Raw genomic sequence first — 17,238 nt, forward strand, 5'->3', positions numbered from 1 at the left:
AAATGCGAAAATATAAAATATTTGAAGGACCCTTGATTTTATAAAAATCAAAATACCATTTTTGTGGGATTTGACGTCCCGCTAGGGGGTCTGGTCCCATCACTTTTCATAAAACGGAATATTTTCTAAATTAACTAGATGTCTCAAAAATAAATATAATAAACTTCATATGACACAAGATAGTGCCAAACACTCCACTCGGGATACCGGCTAATAAAATTTAACCTTGGCAACATAGTATTACATATAAACACATTTTTCGTGAAATAAAATAGCCGAAAAAATATCCAAAGCCATACTGAACGTATAAAACACACAACAGGTAAAATTTATGACCAACCATAAATTCACACTGTAATAAAACACATAATATTTTATTTAATACAACGGAAAATAGTCGTAAATTTTCCGGTCCTTACAGGTGTGTCCTACACTTAGGACATTGTAGTCTAAAACACAATTTTTCGTCCTTTTACCCCAATTTAATTCTAATTAATCCATTCTCGTCCCAAAATGTCTTATTACCAAATTTTGGCTATAACAGTGTGAACAAATTAGATTTTTTTATAACAAGATCGTAAAAATTTGACGCGTAAATAAAAATCATTAAATGCGTGGAAAATAAATAAATGTGGGAGTTATATGATTTTTCCTGAAGATAGAAAATTCACAAGTTACAAGTGATTTTTGAAAACGTAGATGTAAAAATCGGTAATATTATATCTAGAAATTATTAGATAATTATGTCTACATTTTGACAAGTGGGAGTATGTTTTAAAAGTTTTTGACGAAAAGATTTGACTGAAATCTTAGATATTCGGAAAATTCAGATTAAGAGATTGAACATTTTCAACTGGTTGTATTTGAATTAGGAAAAATTATTGAAATAAATTTTGAATCATTTTAGAATGCAGAATTGCAGGCTGGCGCCAATTCTATAAAGAAACTGATAGGAAAATGATGGAATACGGAAAAAGGAAATACCAAATGTATTTTATGTGAAGTGGTCGAGAGTTTGATATTTTTGTATAATCGATTGACTTGACATATATTTAGTAAGTTTTGTAAGTAAATTTTGAAATAAATTTTTAATCGAGGTGAACAAGAGGTTGTAAATATGATCATGATGAAGTATTAGAATGGTATGTTCTATAAATTGGTTATTAGGCTAACAAGCCTGAATAACTATTATAATGTAGATATTAAATGTGTTACTAATTCAACTTAAGGATTTATCGGAGCTGAATTTGGGAAAGAAAAATTCATGAATTGATTCAAAGATAAAATTTCAAATAAAAGATGTTGATATAACTGGATTTAGAAATAGGTAAGTGATAATTTTTAAATGTAACTATGACAAAAAATGATGGAATAATCACAAAAATTGTGTTTGTAGATCGTGCGAAAAAGTTACAATCCTTACACATTTTTTATATATTAAAATAATTTAATTTATTTGATAAATACAAGTCAAATACAAAAAATATTGTATTTGACTTGAATTTGTCAAATAAATTAAATTATTTAATGTATAAAAAATATGCAAGGATTGTAATTTATAGAATTTATTATGTGGATAATCAATTGTAAGTTATAAAAAATGATAAAATGACATTGACATTGATTGAATATTAAATATAGCTGAGCTGTTATCCTCTGGGATGCAAGGAATCTAGGTTTTGCTGGTGAATTGTTCAAGAAGAAAACGGTACATTATAACGTAGTGGAGCACGTTCAAAATAGAATCCCAAATATAAAGAAAGCTATTCTCTCATTTTATTATTTTATCTAATATTTTATTCAATTTGCAAAGACTATTTTCCTATAATCCTACCCAACAACTCTTGTTTAGCCCATATGTGTTGTTTAGCCGTATCTCACTTGTTAGGTCTTACTTGATGTCGAGGTTTTGAATCTTATCAAACATGATACAAAACCTTATCAAACATGATAGGTACATGAGTGCGTGTAACTTGCTAACAAGGAAAATAAATTGTAATTCTAATATGGTATTTCTCATTCAATTATGGAGCAAACTTGAATCTAATTATCTCATCTCCATAGCTTCTTTCTTATTCACTAAAAGAACCTAGAAAGCCAACTACTACATAGATGGGAAGATCATCTTCTGAGACCAATACTACATAAAAAGATAATGGAATTACAGGGATGAAGACAAATCAGGATTTTGAAAATAAAGATGAAAAGAAAGGCTGAGAACACCACGAATAAAAATTATCATTTCCTTCACATTTTATAACCCAACTTATCTTGGACCAGATAATTCAAAAGCATGTAAGTTATCCGTGGAGTCCAGGATCCATTCTGAAATTCGATGTGGAGCTAATTCTACGTCTTGATGGATGACTTCTACTTTTTGCCACTCCTCCCACTTTTCTACAAGGCCATCACCTTCACGCATTCTGACAACCTCTGACATCTTGGGCCTATCCATTGGCGAACCCTGGGTACAGAGTAATGCTACTTGAATAAGCTGCTCAACCTCCGTGTCAGTATAATTGTTTTGCAGGTCAGGATCAACCAGCATTTCCAACTTCTCTTTTAAAAGGCTTTTGACCTGAAAGACATTGCAAATCAAAAGGTCATATGCAAAGCATGACTGCAAATTGAGTCCGAGGCAAAAGGCAACAAGGGGTCACCACAGAGTATTGAGCACTAATTTGTGAACTGATTATTGGAAGGACGTGTTAGTCTGTATAAACATCAGGAATGTGTAGGGGACAAAAAACAATTAAAGGATACATACCCAATCCAGCAGCATAACATCATCATCATTTGCAAGACGAGCAAGATCAAAGGCCCTCTGTCCCGTAATGAGTTCTAAGAACATAATTCCGTAACCAAAGACGTCAGTCTTCTCTGATGACTTTCCCGTGGAGAGGTACTCGGGAGCTATGTGCCCAATGGTACCCCTTACAGCAGTTGTAACATGAGTATCCTTGTATCCATTAGCCTAGCTAACCCAAAATCACCTACAACAGCCTCAAATTCTTCATCAAGTAATATATTTGCAGCTTTCACATCGCGATGTATAATCTTGGGAACACAATGAACATGCAAATAAGAAAGCCCTCTAGCAGATCCTAATGCAATCCTCTTCCTAGTTGGCCAATCAAGCGGGGGTTCTGATGTCTGACACTCTACATTTGTAAAAAATATACATCATAACGCACAAATTAGGAAATTCAGAGAGCAATAAAAGAATAAAGGAGCTATGACAATTTATCCAAGGCAGTAAAGAAAGACATTATATGTCTGTAAAGCTCAACTAGCCAACTATGAAAGTAAAGGACTCTTATTGACTAAAGTACAGATAGATTTGAAGTCAAATCATATATACATACTGAGGCACATAAGGCAAGAAAACAAATGCGAGAAAAACATAGAAACCAATTTGGTATCATTTAGACTCAAAAGTCTAAAATTTTACGAAATACAAGAATGAAAAAATACAATAATAATTGGTATCTTACTCAAAAAAATAAGATCTACTTGGAATTTTTCAGCCCAATAGAGTGTAGGGAGTTTTTATATCGTCCTTCATTTAAACAAACTCTTTAAATGACAAGTCATAACAGAAATACCTCTTAAACATGAGGCAACGCTTCCATTAGCCATGTATGGATATACAAGCAGCCGCTCTGTAGGTGTCAGGCAAAAACCACGTAGCCGCAAAAGATTTCGATGCACAGCCATGCTAATCATTTCCACTTCTGTTTGAAACTGCAGCTCGTCACCTGGTGTCCGCTCTTCTTTAAGCCGCCTTTTAACTGCTACAAGTGAGCCATCAGCAATATACCTTACCAAATCCGCCTCTTCCAAGTATGGTACTAAAAGTATCCGTTGCGACTTGCAATTCTCGCAAAGAAAACCTCTTCAGTTGACCAAGGTGCACTTCTGGGTCCTCTTCAGCTGAAGTTAACTGATAACAGTAAGAACAGATTCTCAACACAATTAGCGCTTCAATGGATATCAATTTACCAGACTAACCTGGCACATCAAAGAAATGTTCTTGCGGTTTTCTTCGTTGCCACCATGCAAATGCCATTGCAGGTGCAGCAAACAGTAAAGCAGCACCTGCAGCTACTCCTCCAGCAATAGCTCCTGTGGGACCATTCTGTCCTGCAATCATAATAAGACAGAGAAAGAACAAAGTGTACATATTTAGCAGACTGGTGAAACTAATACCAATAATAGCAGTGTCATATAATATCTTTAAGGAATTAATATAAAACCAAGTCACCTGGAGGCTGTACTGTCGATGGTGGGATGAATGGAGGTGGTGGAGAAAATGGAGGAGATCCAGGGCAGGGCCTCCCAGTTACAGGTCCACATAAATTTAAGTTATTGGCAAAACTGCAAACATAGTAATATAGGAAGGAGAGAACTATTATCATAACTTTCATAGCAGAAAGTACCATTACATAAAAGATATTACTAGCATGAAACCTGATAGGAGTGAACAAAGAAAATGAGCCATTATCCGGAACTGGTCCTGACAACTGATTGCTTGATAAATCCCTGGTGAACAAATTTAGTATAACAATTGAAACATCCACAACAATGAAATTATCTGGAATAAGTTGGAATACTTACAGAACTTGAAGGGTTGTGATATTAGTCAATGACATTGGAATTGGAGCAGAGAGGCTGTTATTGAGACGCCTATCTAGATATTGGTGATATAATCAAATATCACTTGAAAGAACAATAAAATTGTAAAAACTTAAGCAAGTGATGATTTACAGTCATACAAGAATCTTAGCCTTCTAAGCTTTCCTAATGTATTGGGTATTGGTGTAGAGAAGCTATTCATGTACAGGTCCAAGCTCACCAGATTTGTCAGATTCCCAAGATCATTAGGGATTGGTCCACTTATGTTATTACTGTAAAGCTCCCTGTCATGGTTAAACTGAAATTAAAAAACTGCGAGAAAGAGTGAAAAATGAAGCGCTAATGAAAGTAATTCAAATATGGATTAATGTAGAGAAATCCAGTGAGAGGTATCGCGTACAATGTTATAAGAACACCATACTTGCCAAGGTGTAAATGTGAGCCAAGGTATCAGTGGACCGCCTGGACGCCTCGGCATCCATTAGATACTTAATTTTACATTTATCTACCATGTAAAATTATTTTATTATATATAAAACTCTTAAGAGTAATATAAGATTGTCTTTTAGAGTGAAATTGAATAAGTTTGATTATTTTTCTTGAAAAACTTTGATATTATTAATTTATTAGGGTTCAATTGTATTCGTTAAGTTTATGCATGGGAGTTTGTTTCTAATGGACGACTAGGCAAAGAGAAAACGCCAATGCACGCCTAGAATCCACAAGGCGTCAACTACCCCTTTAAGATGAAGGTAAATTCGATGCCTACTCATAATTTATTGCCTTCCCGCCTAGGTTACAATGAGCATGACCAGATCCAGCAATATTCGTTTAGTCCAAAGTACAAAGATTACAATATTATAATTTGATGTTAATTAATCCATCCACTATTATGTTAATTAATCCTCTTATATTTCCAGGATAAAGCTAGAGGTTGTTACAATGGTAGTGAGTATGAAGGAAACAACGAAAGGTTGGTGGGAGGTGCAAGTCTTAAACCTATCAAGGACAGAGGTGCAAGCTACATTGTTATCTCAAAAGAACATGATAAACCATGTCAGCTCTGCTACTAGAAATTAAAAAACCATGACATGAGGAGCATCTAGAAAAAAATTTCTTGGGGACTATGTACAAGGTGCAAGGACAAGTGTTGGCCTCATAAAAGTGAGGCACATAGTTCCTGAAAGAATTGCTAACAATTATGAATTACCGTTGTGAACAGCTTATACTAATAACAACATAAATTTTTGCTTAATGCGTTCTTTTACAAGCACTCATGATTCATCTGAACCTAATATACATGTTCGGCATATGCGTAGTTCACCCAAAAAATTATGCGTACTTCATCCAAAAAATTGCCAACAGAGTATTTATATATCTATACAAATGTATGACCACCTTCCACAGAGAAAGCTAAACCGTTGTATATATATTTCCCAAGTTTGTCATACAGGAGAATTAACTATACAAAGATATAACATGTAAAAGAAAAAAGTTAGACCTCTATGCTGCTAAGCATGGAGAAAAAAAACATTTAATTCCACACATGGTCAGCTCTATGATAAACAGTGTATATTCAGATCAACAATATAGGTGCCATGGGACAATGGGACTGAAAAAATTCTGGGACAGCCACTCTCTGAAGACTTTCATCTTAAAACCTAAAGAAACCTTTCACTCTAAGATCTTCCGGTGAAAGTCTAGAGCAGATTTTTAATGCTGGAAGAAATAAATAGAGCAAGAATAAAAGGCTCCAGTACACAAATTAGATTAAAATGATATTATCTGTTATAAATAGAGTGATATTTGAAGGACAACCTTCCTCACAGCTTATAATTGGGCGGATTTTTGTTTTTTTTTTGTTTTAAAAAAATAATAGTAAATTAAGTTAAAGAATTAAAATTAGCAGTTCCATTTCTTAGATGACAACAGATAATATGTTCTTTTTTTATCATGTACCACATATAATACAACTGAAAATCTTAATTCTTGAAACTCTATATGATGCAGAATTTCAAAAAATCCTCGGATGTTATGTGCAAGACAAGGTACATATGTGCTCATTAATACCCCATCAAATTACTGCATAGCCAATGCTCTGAATGCGCACAGCAATGTTAAAAGCTGCTCCTTTGGGAACCTAAAATATCTGAACTATCCAAGAGATTTTATTCTGCGACTAGATGAGGGTACATAGACACTGGGCTCAGGCCAACCACAAGGGGCTATTGACTATATCAGTTGATCACATTAGGTATCAACTGTTGTATTGTACTGATTACAAATAACTTGCCCAATGTTCAACGTGCCCCCTAGTTATTAGCAGAACAACAATTGCTGCAAAATCAAGTTTATCACACTTAAACGGATAAAGAGAGAGATTCGTTCTACTGTATTTAAAAACATAAGCATTCCAAATGATATTGACTTACAGATATTGTAAATTCTTTAACTGGCCAAGAGGAACTAATTGACCGGATAATGCTGCATTTCCAAGATCGCTGCATGATGCCATAAAAGTTGGGTTATAGACACAACTCAACAAAATTTCTGAAATCTGCAGAAACTTGTGGATACGTAAACTAAAAAAATGAACCTCTATCTTGCTTTCTATAGAAAGAGTTTTAAATTATAACTATGTGGAATATGTTTTTAATATTATACATTCAAAATAGTAGCCAAAAGAAAGTATAAGGCCAGTTTGGCTTACCGTTTAAGTTAAAAATTGTATGCCTATTTTCAGTAGAAGATACATATGATAAAATGCCCCACCCCCTCCTTTAGCTCAGAAATAAAATATTCTTTGTATTTCATTTTTAGATAATTACATTTTCGAGACAACAATTGCTCGTTTCCATTAACTTGTTATCAATTGCTAAAAAATTAATAGAGGAAATGACCTACACTCTTATAACACTATTTTCATTGTTACATGTAACATGAAACCATGTGCAAGGGTTTACAAGCATTGGATCCCAGCTCTGCAGGACATTGTTAGGATCTTGCAAGCTAGTTCGTAAGTTGTGTAATGCATCGCCTGTCAAGGATAGTGCAATTATTAGTTACTGTTTATATAAAAAGATAACATTAGAGGTTTTCTATTTTGCAGCAACAGCAGATAGTATAATCTAAAAGACATCACCTGTCAAGAGTACATTTGTGATAACTAACTGTTTCAAGCACAGATTTAGGGAGATATTTACAGAAAGATGCAGTACATTTGTGAAGAAGAAGCTATCAATATGTATATTACACTTCAAGAATGGCTTTCATCTCCTGTCTGTCACTTATATATCATATTTATATAGCCACATTTCTAACTAACTTCCTGAAAAACTTTTCCACCAGAACTATTCGACTATTTCAGCTGGACATTGATTTTGACCCTTGTCATCCCTATTGTCACTATCTGCCATATCTTCAGCCATATTATGCTTATATCTAACACTAACTTTGCTAATTAATGAGGGGGTAATGGCCATCACAAAAATGCGTGGCATATAAACATGGAATTTCAACATTGAAATTAGTTCCATGAAGCATCCAGGTAATACATTGTTTAAGATAGGGATTAAATCAGTTGATAGCCACATATTCATTGTTAGGTTAGGGGGTGAATAAAATGTGTAGCTTATCTTAAAAAAATATATTATAAAGGCATATGTAGACAAGAGATCCACTCGGCGCTCGCCTTCTAGCAAGTTAAACCATGAAGGGGACGAAGAAAAGGGCAGCTTTGTGTTCTCCTATAAAAACAGAGCAAGATTCCTAAAATGCACCCACAAAACAAGCCACCAAAGAAATAATTAAACAAATACTATCTTGCTAAAAATACTGAAAGAAAAGGATGACGAAAAGTTAAGCTTTAGGCTCAAACCCGATCTTCGAATATAAGAACACAAGTATCCAACTTCAACGACATATGCGACAAAACTCGTTAACTATAGGCATGGCAAATATAAAAGTACGAGGAGAGTGTTTTTCTACATATTTTTATAAATATACTATCAAGTGCATAATACATACTGCACACTTGCGTCAAGTTCACTGATAACCACTACTAATAAAAAAATTACAAGGAAATATTGTCTTCAGAATCTTTGTAAATATACCATCACGTGCATAATACATACTTGTCTAAAGTTCATTGATAGACATTATTAATAAAAAAACAAGAGAATATTTTCTTCAAAATCTTTGTAAATACCATAACCTGTGTAATCAAACACGCTACATACTCGTTAACCAGCATGATCAAACATGCCACATACTCGTGTCAAGTGCTCATATTAAACACACACTGTTTAATACTTCATATCCTAAAGGAATTACTCGAGAAGAGTAAGATTTCATAACAACTAATCAAGATCCTAAATCCCAAAATTTCAAATTCAAAGGCAAGGTTATTCATTCATCTAAACATGTAATCTCTCTTTGCACAACCCTATGCCAGTCAAACTCATCAAGAAATATATATGGGATACAGTAGCTTCTACTGCAAGAAGCACTGGTTTCACCTAATTCTATACCTTCTCCTACAACCGAAATTGAAAATTAACAACCACCCTTTTCGATATCATATGAACAAGGCAAACCTTCTTCAAGAAAAACCCAATCCCCTTTTTCTACCATAGATAATCAGCACAAACAAGGAAAAAAATCCCATTTCATATCATCATACACTTGTAAACATTTCCATCAAAATAAACAATTTTCTAGTCTTTCTCACAAGGCCACCCTCACCATCACAATCCAAAAACATAAATTAAATTAACCACAAGAACCCAAAGATTCTTCATTTAAACAACTTATTCAAATCACAAACATCACATTAATTAATAACCAACCTAAAACTTTAATAACAGACAATATATTATCTACATTCTACACCAATAAATAAAATATATAAAAAGATAGATACAACAAAAAGGATACCTTCTATATTAGCCGAAATCATGGCTACAGGATGAAACAGCAAGATTAAGCACACCATATCCCAAACAACAAACTCTCCTGCCATTACTATATATGCTTCCCTCACATATTAACAAACCCTGCACTATAAATATTACATACAAAAAACAAGAAAATGGTAGTCAAAATAAAAGTATACATACAAATATAAGTAAATGTAAAGGGTGTGAGGAAGAAGATTAAAGAGGAGAGTACATTGTCAACTACTACTACAACTGTTCACACTTTAATCTTGCTTTCTCTCTCTGAAAAGATTGGATTTTCGGGAGGTAAATGCAGTTTTCCGGATTTCGGAAATCGGAACTATTGGGCTGAGATTTCGATTTACGATTTATCGAACGATTTTTAAAAAATCGGATGATTAATCGGCGATTTATCGGAAATCGGTCAAATTAGATAAATGTTTTTAAACGATTTTTGAGCAATTTATCGGCGATTTTTCAAAAATCGGCTAATTTTAACGATGGTTAAAGTTAATGTGTTTGTTTTGTTGCAGATACAGACAAGTGTGAGCTGAGGGTGAGCTCGTAGGCTATGCTACTAGTAACTTTATACTAGTATACTTTATTCTCTCTATATTAGGGATGACAATCGGATCAGTCCAAACGAGTTTATCAAAAATCAAATCCGAACCCTATTATTTTTGTCAAACCCGAACCCGAACACGAAAAAAACCCGAACCACCAAACCCGAACCCATCAGATTCGGTTCGGGTTCGGATTTATAGATCACTATCAAATTGCACCTTAATTTGCACAAACTCTAGTGAAAATTTACTAGGATTTGGTTTGAGCAAAGTGCTCATAAATATGACGATATTGAAATTTTTTGGATTGAATTAGAAGGTTTTGAGAAGATAATGGATAATATACCTCTATGAATAAAATTGTTGGTTAAATAATGCAACAATCTTATTAATATATTAATACTCGTATATATGTTCATGATTTTTTAATAAGGAATATTTTAAAAAAACAATGATACTTATGGAACGGTATAGTTTAGATCAATTGTAAGTCATATGTCATAGCCTATTTGTATATTCGAGGATTCAACTCAACTCAAATAAGAATGTAATAAGTAAATAGTGGATTGACCGTCAGAGAGATCTCGCAAAATAATATCTGTCAAAGGATTCAGAAACAAGGTTCATCTACAGACTTGAGGAGGTAATTCACTGGAAGAAGTTCAAGAAGTTGATCATGCCTCAGTGATATAAATCAAGATCGTGGATTTAATCAAGTGACAGAGATCTCGTCAGAGTATCAATTAATTACAAGGATTTAATCTGAAGAAAATCAAAGTGTCAGAGTCAAGACATGAAGAAACGTCACGGAAGTTAGTCACTCATGAACCAGACAGTACATCGAGTGTCAACGTTGAAGTGGTGGAATTGATTCATAATTTTCAGTGATTTTCAGAAGATTTGCAGAAGAATGGTTGCTGCTCAAGACTAGAATTAATTCTCTATTAATTAATTAATTCATCTAATTTAATTAAGAAAATAAATTATATCTGCAAAGAATAATTTATTTATTAATTGAATTAATTGATTAATTAATTCTGAATTAATTTTAGGAATTTTCAGAAGTTTAATTGGATTAAATTCAAGCATTAAATCAGCAAGACAATTGAAAATGAACTAGCATGACAATCAGGATTGTCATACCGATTGTCATGCTAGGCCATTTTCCATTGTCATACCGAAAGTTACTCTAGGAGGATAATTGTCTTGCTAGTTCATTCTGATTGTCATGCTAGTTCATTCAGATTGTCTTGCTAGTTCATTCAATTGTCTCACCGAAAGTCTTGCCAGCTATAGGATTGTCATGCCAAGTCAATTCTATTCGTTTGTTGATTTAAAAAGAAGCAGAGAAGCAGCAACTTATTATTAAGAACACAGAAGTCAAGAAACAAGGCAGAAAAGAAAATCAAGAAGAAATATTTCATCTTTTCATCTGCATACTTCAAGATTAAATTTCTAGATTGTAAAGTTAAATCCAATCCACTAGAAATCTTTATCTTGCTCTTGTGTATCAATCTAGCGGATCAAAATCCCTAGAACTTAATCTCAAATTGCGTTTAGCATTTGAATCTTTTTTATTACAAAAATAGAAAAAGTTCATGTCGAATTTATTCTAGATTTGTGATAATTAATTTGAGATTAATTCCTTGTAATCGATACAGTTGTTGTAACACCTTTCAAGTTTAATAATATTTTTATTTAACTTGAATTTTGTTTCACATTTTTTATTTCGCATTTAATTCGATTATTCGGTACTGTTTGTATTCAACCCCCCCTTCTACAAACACATTGGGACCTAACAATTGGTATCAGAGCCTTCTGATTAACGAACAAATCAAGATCCTAGACTTTTGTGATTTTTCAACTCCTTGAATTTTTATTTATTCAAAAATTCATAATGACTTCACATAAAGTTGGAACCGTTAAAATTCCACAATTTGATAAAGAGAATTATATCATGTGGAAGAAGAAGATGCTATTATTTTTACAAGTTGCAAATCCCAAATATTCAAACTTGTTAAAGAAGGGTATAAAAACTCCGATGGTTATTGAACCGGAGGTAATAATAGATGGTGTGGTGACTACTGAAGCTAGAACCTATCCAAAAGAGCCTGAAGATTTTACTCCTGCTGAGAAGGAAGAAGCCTCCTTGGATGCCAGCCTTCAATTAATATTAATTGATTCCCTTGATCCCTTGATGAACAGACATGTGATGAACTGTAAAAATTCCAAACACATGTGGGAAACTATTGAGGTGATTAATGAAGGCACAGAGGAAGTTAGGGAGAACAAGTTGGAAATCCTAACCTCTGAATATGAACATTTCAAATCAAATCCAGGAGAAGGAATTACTGAAGTGTTTGAGAGGTACAATGCGTTGATCAACAACCTGAACATCAATGGAAAGTATTATTCAATCAGGGAGGTCAACAAAAAGTTCCTTTTAACACTGCCAGCTCATCTTGAACATAGAATCACTGCCATTAGAGAAGCTAGAGATCTGAGTGAGATTTCTTTGGACAGGCTCTATGGAGTGTTAAAAACCTATGAGTTGGAGCAGATTCAACAGAAGGAAGTCTACGGGAAGGATAGAATGGTCAGCACATCTACTGCACTTGTAGCTGAAGGTCAACAACAACAACAATCTCAACAGTTAGAAAGAATGGTACAGTTTTCCAAGGGTGAGGAAAATGAGTTAGTAGCAGAATATGATCCTCCTACTACAAATCAATCAAGTGATGATTTTTATTCCTTGGAAGAGCTGGAGCAATTGGAAGATGAATCAATGGCCCAAATTGTCAAGAGATTCTCCCATGTCAGATTCAGGAGGAATCCCAAGCTTAAGTACAAGTCCAACTACAACAAATTCCAGAAAGGTGGATCGTCATCCTCTAACACCAGCAGTGGTGGGTACAAAACAGGGATGGTTGATCGAAGCACCATTAGATGCTATAACTGCAATGAGTTGGGACACTTTGCCACAGAATGCAGGAAGCCAAAGCAAGTAAGAAAGAACTCTGAAAGGGCTTATCTGGCAAAGGGAAGAAGCTGGGATGATACTGACAGTGAAGATGAAGATGAAGGAAATCTTGCTCTTATGGCTATTGATGGAAAAGCTTCATCGTCAAGAATAGAGGTAAAACTTTCTGATGCTGAAATGGTTTATCATCTAAGAGGTAACTTAGATTGTGCACGTCGTGATAATGAACTGTTAAGTTTAAAGATCACAGACCTTGAGAAAGAGGTCAATGAATTAAGACTTGTGCACATTAATAAAGACAAATTAAAAGAACAGGTATCTTTTCTAGAGAATAGAGTTGACTGTTATAGAAAACTCGAAACTATTCTCAAAGACAAGATCACCGGTCTTGAGACTAAGGTTAGAGCCTACTTCAATTCTTGTTCGAAGGCTAAAGAGTTCTACAGTAAGCAAGCTGTTAATCAAACATCTGGAATAGGTTATGATTACAATGCTGCTATTGGAGAATTAGGCATAAACTCCCCTCCTCATGTATGTGCTAAAGGGAGGGAAGTACCACATGTGCTTAAGGGTGTTGATGAACCCCTCTATAAAGCATCAATTGCTGAACCATTTGATGCGACCTCTTCTGTTATTCAAGAAGAAATACGTGCTGAAGATCATGCTTATGAGAAGATTGTTTCCAAGTCAAGTGAGTCGAAAGTTCCAGTCAAAGTTGTGAAAGCAACTGAGACTAACTCAGACACACATGAGTTGGATAACAATAATGCCATGTCTACCATGCATAAATTGCCTGCTGTTAATCACTCTCATAAAGCATGTGGTGTTGCTAATTGTATGTCTTGTGCTTTTAATATGATGTATGCTTATTTTAATGGTAAGCATGTGTCTAATGATAAGACTACTCCTCGTCAGCATGTGAATAACAAGAAGCATGATAGGTCTAAGACTGCTAGTCCTTCTAAGGATAGAAAGGAGACATTTGTGCCTAAGCTTAAACAGAAATTTGTTAAGGCTGTTAACAAGGTCAAATGTTCAGTCATTGAGAATGTTGAGACCATTAAAATTAAAAATGTTGTTTTGTCTGACAAAGGACAGTTCTACAAGTATGCCGGGCCCAACCAAGTTTGGGTTCCGAAGAAGGTCTAATCCATTTGAAGTGCAGGGCAGTATACAGGTGTAACCGGTAGTGTGGATTCTTGACAAGTGGATCATCAAGACATATGACCGGAGATAGAGCCCTGCTATCAAATATGGTTGAGAAAGCTGGCCCCCTGATTACCTTTGGAGATAACAGCAAAGGTTTATCTGAGGGATATGGCTGTTTGTAAGCTGGGAATGTTATCATTGTAATTTTGTATATTGTGCTAGGTTATTATCAGGAAGCAGTATCTAACATATAGCACCAGTGACGAGACTTGAGAATATTACGACATATCAGGCACCTGCTGCACATTACACTTGGAATTGTACTCTAGTAAGATGTGTACAAGTGTACTCCTGATTGGTGAGTTAAAAGAGGAAGTCAGTGCACCACAGTTCATGGACTTTGCAGCTGCAGATCTATCGGACTATGCAATCTCTTCTTCACAATCTCACTTCAGGTTGGTATGAACTAGTATACTGCTCAAGCAATCGTCAAGAACATGGTATGGCACTCTAACAGAAGTTATAATTTTATATGAATAAGTAGAGTCGTCATATTAATAACTATCTTATCACTAAGCACAATCATATTGTTTTATATGTGCAGTGGTATATTGATTATGCAACATAACAATTAGTATCTAAAGTACTTGACAAGTATCGGTCAATGATATCTTGTTAACATTATGTTGCAGATATTTGTAAGCTTTTGACATGAATGAGAATTACTTAGACTTTACCCTAAGTGATCAATGTTTTATCAAAAACTCATTCATATTGAAAAACAAAAATTAAACTTCTTTCTACATTAGTGATTTCTTATTTCATGTAAAATCTTTTGAAATCACTATTGTAAATCATTTTCTCTCTATTACCATATATTCTGTGTTACAGGTTCAGTCTCCAATGACTTTCTTTCATTGACAGTCATGAGGTTGAAAACCCACAACGTCTATCCCAGACTGTAAAGACAAACACAAAAACAGAACCAACCAACACTCTCTTACCACTAAATGTAGTATGAATGAGCGTGAGGGAGATAGTGCCTTAGTGCACCACATAAGGAAGGTTCTGTAGTCAACCCAGTAGCTCTGTCTCCTACATAGATGAGTAGTATTTAAACCGAGACAACTGCTAGCCCCCATACATCTTCTCAAAAAGATGTAATGGCTGAAAAGGCACAAAAACAGTTACTAGATTCATTCTCTCAACAGGGTGAGTCTATTGAATTTTGCCTGTCGGCCAAGGTATCCGATGTAGTGTCACCACTTCAAACATAATCAATTCTTGATGCACAAGGAGAGGTTACACACACAAAGGATGAGTTGATAGAAACAAGAGTTTCGACCATTTTAAGGTCAGATTCGATTGTTCAAGGTTCGTTAGTGGACCAATTGCCTTTACAGGTGTTAGGAGAGGATACTGATCCAAAAGCCATATGTCAGTGGTCAGTGTCTACCTCCCCAGGCTTAAATCCCCTGGATGCATCTGCGGATAGTGGATCTGACATAGGCGCAAATCGGCAACTTGTTGACAATGATTCAGATATTACCTGATGAGTCACAAGGAAGTGTCTTCACAGACATTAGAAGGGAACTTTGATCTTTATGCTAAAATCGTTGGATCATTGTTTACCTTCCCAGAATTCAAATCTGGAACCCTAAAAGGGAAACTAGCAACTTGTAGATTATGACTCAGATTTATCTGACGAGTTTAACAAGGATGGGGATTTGTGAACTCCCATTGCACCACCTGTGACCTCCTTTAAGGATGGCTAAGGTGATTTTCCTTGCAGGTACAGCTGGATTATGGAGCTATGAGAGAAGAGTGATACACTTGTGAGAATGAGTGTAAACACGAGTGGAGAGAAGAGTGAAACACATGTGAGGTACACTAAAACAGAATCACACACTCACAGTGAGGAAGAAAGAAAAACTACTTGTTATTTCTTTTCCAACCAAGTGAAATATGAGAACTCCTTCAGACGATGGCATACATTCCTTCTTTAAGGGGGAGATAAAAGCTTAAGAAATAGTTTGGAGGATTCCTCAACTAAGGGGGAGAAATAGCAGGGAGTAAGAAAAAGATCCTACTTGTACACTACACCACACCATTGTTGTTTGTAACTACGGATCCTATTGTACGGGAGAGGTGGTAAACACAAGGTGATTTCCTAGTAAGGGAAGAAGCTGTTAGGGGAGTACCATTGGTTTTTATCTGCGGATCCTATTGTACGGGAGAGGTGGTAAAACGAAGGTGATCTTCTTTAATCAGTTGATTCTCATAGGGGGAGAAGCAAGAGAGATATGTGCTTCTCAACAGGAAATGTGGTTGTACAAAAGAAGATGAAACTACTTGAAGATATGTTCAGTCTAGAGGAACATCTACTTGGAATCTGGAAAATGTTAAATCTAGTCCAGAACTTTTCTACTATTTACTTTGCATGTATATTTATATCTTTTTCTTATTTGTTAGTTGAGTTATCCTCTAGGTATTTGTGTGTTATTGTCTAACAAACAAATAGGGGGAGATTGTAAGTCATATGTCATAGCCTATTTGTATATTCGAGGATTCAACTCAACTCAAATAAGAATGTAATAAGTAAATAGTGGATTGACCGTCAGAGAGATCTCGCAAAATAATATCTGTCAAAGGATTCAGAAACAAGGTTCATCTACAGACTTGAGGAGGTAATTCACTGGAAGAAGTTCAAGAAGTTGATCATGCCTCAGTGATATAAATCAAGATCGTGGATTTAATCAAGTGACAGAGATCTCGTCAGAGTATCAATTAATTACAAGGATTTAATCTGAAGAAAATCAAAGTGTCAGAGTCAAGACATGAAGAAACGTCACGGAAGTTAGTCACTCATGAACCAGACAGTACATCGAGTGTCAACGTTGAAGTGGTGGAATTGATTCATAATTTTCAGTGATTTTCAGAAGATTTGCAGAAGAATGGTTGCTGCTCAAGACTA

The 17,238-nt window shown here is 34.8% G+C and overlaps 1 pseudogene; it reads right to left on the bottom strand.

Annotated features, from left to right (window-relative positions):
- Window positions 1-2,037: 2,037 nt before the first annotated feature.
- On the bottom strand, window positions 2,038-9,788 carry LOC141712782 (somatic embryogenesis receptor kinase 2-like; annotated as a pseudogene).
- Window positions 9,789-17,238: the final 7,450 nt, after the last annotated feature.

Source organism: Apium graveolens, chromosome 3 (assembly GCF_009905375.1).
Source record: "Apium graveolens cultivar Ventura chromosome 3, ASM990537v1, whole genome shotgun sequence".
In the NCBI taxonomy this organism is placed as follows: Eukaryota; Viridiplantae; Streptophyta; class Magnoliopsida; order Apiales; family Apiaceae; genus Apium; species Apium graveolens.